The sequence below is a fragment of the Pygoscelis adeliae genome, unplaced genomic scaffold (genome assembly GCF_000699105.1).
Source record: "Pygoscelis adeliae isolate BGI_AS28 unplaced genomic scaffold, ASM69910v1 Scaffold101, whole genome shotgun sequence".
In the NCBI taxonomy this organism is placed as follows: domain Eukaryota; kingdom Metazoa; phylum Chordata; class Aves; order Sphenisciformes; family Spheniscidae; genus Pygoscelis; species Pygoscelis adeliae.
The window spans coordinates 2,662,290-2,670,157 of NW_008824238.1; positions in this window are offsets into that span (position 1 = coordinate 2,662,290).

Sequence of the window (7,868 nt, forward strand, 5' to 3'; positions counted from 1 at the left end):
GAGCCATCCAGGATCCTCGTAGCCTTGGGTGGGGGGTATTACACCTTTCAGAAGAGTTAGGAGCAATCTGTATTTTTCAAAATTAGGCATTCAGGTGCCAGTCCTGCTCCCATTACTGCAATGGTGCATTGACTCATTCTGTAATGTGTCTCAGAGCAGCATTTGTGCATGAATGAGAGAGAGAATACTGTTTAAGGCTGAAAATATCTGCTTTTACACTTTTATATCCCTGGACCTGTATTGCATCATTCTTTTTATGGGATAAAACCAGGTTACCTCTTTATGTACACATACAACCTTAACAGTGAAGGAAAATACAAATATTTGGTTCAGTTACTGTTCTGTCTCAGATGGTTTTGAATTTAAGATGGAAGACCATGATGTGTGTTTATACAATCATTTTCCAGGTTTTCTCCCTGAGATTGTCAGTAAATGTGTTCATCCCATTCACATAGCAATGATTGCTGTAGCGCTGTCAGAGATCGCAGAAGTAATTGTGGGCCTGTTACCATGGTGTGCCCTGCTTCAGCTGCTGGAGTAATAAGCACAATTCAAGTGAACTATTATGTAAATGTCCTTGAGGAAACATCAAGTGGTGAAAACATCAACAGCTGTAAGGACAGGACCCACTTATTAAAAAAATAAGGTCAACTAATCCATTGAGCTCCCTGAGGAGGAAGAAAAATTACTTCAGGGTAGTTTTACATGAGAAACAAAAGTTTGATAATGGGACCTTCATTTTAGCACACCCAGGTGTAAAAAAAGGTATAGACTGGAAGTTGAAAGAAGATTATTTTAGCCTGTAAGTATGGTTTACATTTTTAACCATGGAGGTTACTAATCATCTCAATTATTTCCCAAAGGTTGTGATGGTTTTGCCGTCACTGGCATTTTTACAGGTCAGTGTTTTCTTAGAGATATGTTCTTATCCAAACAGAAATTAATTCAGGAAACATTTATAGTTATAGAAAAGATTGTGTTATTTTATCCCAGTACCCTCGGCTTGCTTGGCAATTGCTGAATCACTCACAGTTTTTGACTGCAAAAGGCACAGTGACATTATGTGCATTGACTTGCATATGGTCGCTCTAAGGACTGTCATGACATGGGCATGGATACTTCACTTAGTTAAAACCAGTCACATAGAGAAGGACATTTCTTTGTGCTGCTTGGATCCACAATAATTATTGTTTACTGTGTAGCACTTTCTTGTGCCAGGGCTGTCTCTCTGCCCTTTTGTCTATTTGGTTGTCCACCAGTGGCACCTGGCTCTGAGGTCACCGCAGCCCCAGGTTGGGTGGCAGGGGAGAAGGAGGGCAAGGCGATCCCAATGTGTGGTGGAGGACCTCTTTCTCTTTGTGTGGCTGAGACGAGGAGGCACACAACTCTGTAGCCTTCAGCTCTCCACAGCAGGTCTCCACCCAGTGCAGCTGGGTCTGTGATTTGGATAGCCCAGTGCTGGGACAGAAGTCAGGAGATGAAAATCTGAGGTCCTCTTACCTCCTCTCTTCCTCCTTGACCAGTCCATGCCTGTGAGGGTTCTGTATTATTGCTTAAATTTGATAGAAACCCTTGTGCTGTTCTGTGCTGCATAGTCCGTAGCACAATTGCGTCTTTTAACACACTGGGATACGTATAAAAATAAGTATAACTTTAATAATTTCTAACACATTATCTGAATGTACTTCAGTGAACGTTTGGTGAGTGCTGATGAAGCACACCATGTGTCCTGTCTAGGAGACAGAGCTGCAACAGGGTGCATCAAAATCTCCTTTTTGGAAGGATCCAAAGAAGGATTTTTTTTTTTTTTTAGTTTACAAAGCAGGATGGAAAGCTATGATCTGTCGTCTCTGTTCCCATTGTTCAAATTGGGAGAGTAATAACTCAGAAATCCTAAGAGTCCTTGAATTTTTTTTTTTGTTTTGCAAGACATATGCTATTAAAAATGTATTATTGTGTTCCAGGTTACACTGCAAGTTCTAGCAAAGAGCTGGGCATTTGTTTATTTAAATATATTTATTTAGCATGCTGAAAAGACCATACTTAGCAATTTTTACGTTCAATACAAAAACATTAAATCTTCCAGATAGATATAAAGAAAATATTTCTGCACAATGAGGATGAGAAACACTGGAATAGTTACCTAGGAAAGTTGGTGAGTTGCCATCCTTGGAGATACTTGAAACTTTCTTGGACACAGCCTTGAGCAACCTCATTAAACTGGAAGCTGGCCCTGCTGTGGGAGGTCTGCCTAGCTGACCTAAATTCCTTCCAACCTAAATTATTGTATGATTCTTTAAGAAACTTATAGAACAGAGATACTTCTTGTTTTGGAGTTACAGAATTATGACTAGGTTTCCTGCTAATAACTCTGCTTTGTGATTTTTTTTTTTTCAATGTCTGCATCATGGAGTGCATAAATAAAGGAAAAGCCCTGTAGAGACTTCGGTTGTTTTCCGTCGTACAGTTTTATGAGATATAATCATAAATCACAATAAAAAGAACTGCTCACCGGTGGCCACAGCTCTGGCACAGCATACCATACATGTATGTCCATACTGGGAAGCTCTACGAGAGGGAGCATGTCATTCCTTACCTTGCTGATATGTATCCCTACTCATTGGGTAGAGATTGCCATGCAGCCAAAACATTTTCTGCTTTCTTTTGCTCAGATACATCCTTCAATTCTACTTACTAGTAAACGTTCTAGTTACAAAGTGCAATGTTACATACCAAATGTAGGGGCATACATTTTTTCCACGTACAGGAGAAATGGTAAGGTTTCAATGCCCATGTGTTCGACCTTCAGCTAAAAAGATAACATAATAATAGTGATTGAATGTTCAGCCTATTTAAATTAGTGACAGCAATGAGAGATGTGCGTTAGTCCACAATTGGCTTGATGGTACCCAGCAGAATATTCTTCCCTTACAAGTTCCCTTTCATCTGACATGATTGCTTTCCCTTTCTATTCTGTGGGGACTCACCTCCAGACCTGCTGGGTTTAGAATTAGTCCCATTAGTCTATTATTTTTCCTTTCAGTAATGACAGCCTCTTTAAAACAGGCCCCTTTTATAGAGATTTTAAAGGTTTTCTGTGGCTTTCACTGAAGCCTGACAATTACTAAACCATCAGTAAATTAGCCCTGTTGCTCTTCAAGTCAGTGTGCCATTCTCAGGATTTTGCCTTCCCTCCAAGGTCTTTCAGGAATGACTTCTTTTGCTCCCTTTCCCCCTCAGACCCCCAGCCCAACCCCCTTCAGCCATACTAAGCATTCCTCATTGTTGTAAACGTAACGACATCTTCAGTGCAAATGCTTCATAGGCCTTCATGCACACATAAGGATGTCTCACCTGTGAGACCATTGCTACCAGGGATCTTTTGCTGTAAGTCACAAAGTGCAATGTAAATATACATTGTTACATGGCTTTTAATAGCAATAAGCCCGTAACAACAAAATAAAACCCTTTTGGCAAGGCAGGGATTGAGTAAAAGCCGAGAGTCCTGAGTATAGCATCACTGTCAAACACTTGTCAGATAGTTTGTAGCTCATCATGTGAGCTGGCTGTTTTTAGCTTGGTTTCTGCTGGACTTTCCTGTTTATTAAATCTTTCTTTTAATCTGCTTGTGTTCTTTTTTGTTATTTTACAGCATGGTGCCCCTTATTCCATTTTGGGAACTTCTTCACTGTGTAATCTGTGCACATGGCTTTCAAGATTACTTTCAAGCTTCTTTTGAAACATTTTCAAGGGTTTACCAATACTTCTGATTTTCTGTTTTCTTTTTTTCCCCATCTGATGTCAATAATGTTATAATTTCAGATGGCTTATCTCTTTACAGGTTCAGCCTCCGTCTGTGTTCAGTTTTTCTCCTAATGTTGCGATGGGATCTTGATTTTCATAGAATCATAGAACAGCCTGAGTTGTTCTGCCTTCTTCCTTTCCCTTTGTAGGGGATGGGCTGTTCTTGTGTTTCCAGGAGGTTGTTCTTGAATAATTTTGCTGAATGTGAACATGTGGTGCTGCCAGAAAGTAGGAAGTCAGGAAGCTTCTTGCTGACATCAAATTAAACATAATTTCCCTGATTCGGACCCTTATTCAATATTTTTCTACTGAAGACCATGATCCTTGTAGTTTAGTCAAAAATGTCTCTGTAGAAGGACATGGGGAGTTAGCCTTCATGTATACTTCTGTAGAGCAATGAGTGAAGTTAATCTTTCATAGCTAAGTAGGAAAACAGGAGGAAAAATGCTTAGTTTTTCCAAAACAGCATAGGGAACTTCTGATTTGTAGGTCCTCCTTGGGTCCCCATTGGCCATTTGACAAGGAGGGAGGTAATAGATATTAGCCCTCTCTTGGGGATCTGTAGAAATTTATATAGCCATGAGCGTCAGAGCGCTGCAACTTACAGTTGTAGCTTTAATACTGAATCTGTTGAAATATTGATCCATTTATTTCCTTTTTTCTCTCTTGGATTCATTTTTGATGGTAAGATGGAACAAACAATACCTCACAGAAATGTTGTGAACATTAATTAGGGACTGTTGAGTAAACACTGACTGTTTACTGTGTGGACTGATAAATAGACATGTAGTTTTTTCACATTAACAGTAGAAGTAAATGAACATCCCAGAGGAGAACCCTATGGTAATTTTCAAATATCAGTAAATTGGAATTATGGATTACCAGAAAATCATGAATGCATTTCTCCAGAACTGTTATTAACAGAGCAGAGGCTTCATCTGGAGTGAAAATCTTTAACTTCAGAATAGTTTAATTTTCTATTTTAAAACCAATAACTCTTGCTACTGCTGGTGGGCTGTGAGATGTTATTCAGGACATTTATTCACTATTCCTGATGGAGCAAGAGAAAGCAGATACAAAAATAGTCTTCTTTATCATACCCAATATGAAATTTTCCAACAAACCTATCAGATGGGATTAGATTTTGTAGAAAATCCTTTCTCAGCATTTCCAGGGAACCAATTTCCTATTCAAGGGGGGAAAATACACAACTGCTTTAATTTTACTATAAAATATAATTATTGTATCAATTAAAACAAAGATGAGCTTATACAGTTTATCTGTAAAGTTTAGTTGGTTCAGTAGCATTTGATTTCATAGGAGAAAGGTGCCTGTGAAGTGAGGGAAGAAAGATTTCTTTTTCTGCCAACTGCAGTAACGGTTTTATGGTTTATTTGTTCCCACTGGGGATGGTGACCCTTTGTTAAAATATAGTGTGATAGGCTATTATCTTTTTGTCCTGTAAGGCATTTTTATGCCTTTTCTGCAGACTGTCTTCTGATTCAGAAGTTTTACTGAACCGTCATACGAAGTCCAGTTTTGTGCCAGTGCTAGGTACAAGGTGCATCTTGTAACCACTGGTGCATCCCTGGAACATTGCCACAGCAGGACCACATGTTTTTTGATTTAGGCATGTGCTTGAGAAGCATTCCTGTTTGGAGGGACAAAATGTTTCATTATTTAGATCACATGCATCAGATCAGTGCACACTCCAGAGTCACTTTGCTTAATCGACTAATTATGTTGGCAGCTGTAGCCTAAACTAGCATCCTCCATGAGTCACATTAGAAAGCAAAAGGACATTGTTAGGAATTCCTTCAAAAATTACATTTCTGAGAGCAGAACAATAATTAATTTGAGCATTAGATAAATAACTGTTATGTATTCAACTGCGGTTTGATAGAGTGCTGTGCAGAGCAATCTTTGGATACCTCCCTTTGGTGTCTCCCTAAGTTCTACAGAACCCCAGAAAACAGGAAACCATCTGTATAATTAAAATTTATTGTCTTATTTTTAATGGTCTTTTAAGTCTCAACTCTAAGCAAAAAAAAATCAGTGAATAAATCTCATTAGAAGTAATCCATCTTCCCCTGCATCCTTTTTTGTAAGATAATCCTGTCACCCTTTCTCCTAATTTTTAACATGTCAACCATTTGGTAATAAGATCCATTTCCTAAATAATTGTATATTGCCCATCCCATCTGTGCTATGCTGTCCTTAGTACTCCATGACAGAAAATGTATTTCATGATAACAGCTCAAGTGGGAGACTGCTATGAAAACATTAAGAGCACGTTTCTATTTGCAGTTGTAATGGAAATTACAATAAAAATTACTTACAGAAATTGCCTGTAGAATACTTTGCAGTTACACTTCTGTATACAATAAAGATTGATTGAATTCATTGTAATGAATATTCAGTGCTTTGAAATCTGATTGCAAGATGGTTCAGACACTTACGTGAAGCACCTGAGGGACGCTAATGCTTTCTGTTTCCCTTGGCGCGCTAGCTAACATGTCTACATTAGCCCATACTGTGGTCCAGAGGGAGCAAGGTCTGTACGGTGAAATGCCATGAGACCTGATGTCCACACTGAATGCATTTCAATAATTTTTACTTTGGACTAATTCTTATCTGGTTGTGAGCACTGAAATCATGTTTCTGAGAGCAGAACAATAATTAATTTGATTCAGCTGCTTTTCTGGAGTATACCTTCTTGTTTAGTTTCATCCAGAAAGAATTAAATTCAAATTCATTTCAGTTTAAATTCAGAATTTCAGCTCCAAAACCCCTCTGTAGTGCAAGCCAAAGTGAGGTGGGGGGGGATATCAAGACACTTGCTATTAGAAGCACACTCCTGAACTGAAACACTAAGGTAGGCGTACCATTTCAGGTCTACCATCGCTTCCAGAAAGCATGTTGTGCAGAGAGGGTATGCAGCATAGGGGCGGGTGTCACGCCGTAAGGGGTTTTGTTCCTCGGTGGTGCCGTATTGCCGTCTTTGCTTTGGATCAATTCCTCATTACTGCCTACCCCTGCTGACCAGTCTGGTTCAGCCTTATCTCTGTCAGGGGATATAGAAGCCTTCATGAGGTGTAGATAGATACTTGCTCCATTATGTGAGTTTTCCGAGCTCTCCTGCCTCCTATCATAGGCTGCAGTTCCCGAAAACATTTTTTTACCAGGGACTGGATTGGGTAAAATGAGTTGCAGAAATGTCCAGGACTGGGCAAAACTTTTTAGTGAGGGTGTAGTACTGTATGAATTTAGATATTTTGCTTACAGCCTGAGCTACCTTCCACACTGCCAGATACTCCAGGAAAACAGTGACAGAAAATAGGTGTATTAGTATTAGTAAGGCTCATCTTTACAGTATCTATGTCTCTTTTAATAACATTTTCTAAGTTTGCTAAATGTCAAGAAGTCAAATCACAGTGAGGTTCACACTATTGCCATACGTTCCTTGGCCAAGCCATCTTGGGTGAAATTCCAATCCCAGTGAAAATTTTGCACTTTGAACAAGGGAAAAAAGTTAATTTCTGGCATATTGTTCTTAATTTTCTGCTTATATTTTCATTTAAGCTAAGGAAAAAAAGGAGTGCAAACTACTATAGATCTCTTCTGGTGATTTTCTTTTTTTTTACCAGATTTCACTTTTTCTTGCAAATAACTATGCCAACCATGTTGAAAGGCAAGGTCAGGCTCTTCCTTATTCTGCCCTACATTAAGGAAAGCTGGATGGCCATCCCTCTTCTCTTTGCCTCCCCTCCTGCCCCAAACCCTGACCAGTGGAAATGGAACCTGTAGAGAAGGAACTGTATCGTGGAGGTGAGAGACACGTACCAAAAGATCAGGTCAAGCTCAGGATCCAGCGAGTCAGCAGGAGCTGGAAAAAGAGTACATCCCCCATTCATAGGTGGAGTAGGGCTTTTCCCTCCCATCTAATGGATGATACAGGCAGGTTGCTGCCTGCCTTTTATCTTTATCTCAAACTGTGGGAGCTGTGGCTTCTAGCTTTTTGAGGGCTGTAACATGTCTGTGCAAGTAATTTTTTTTCCCCCCCC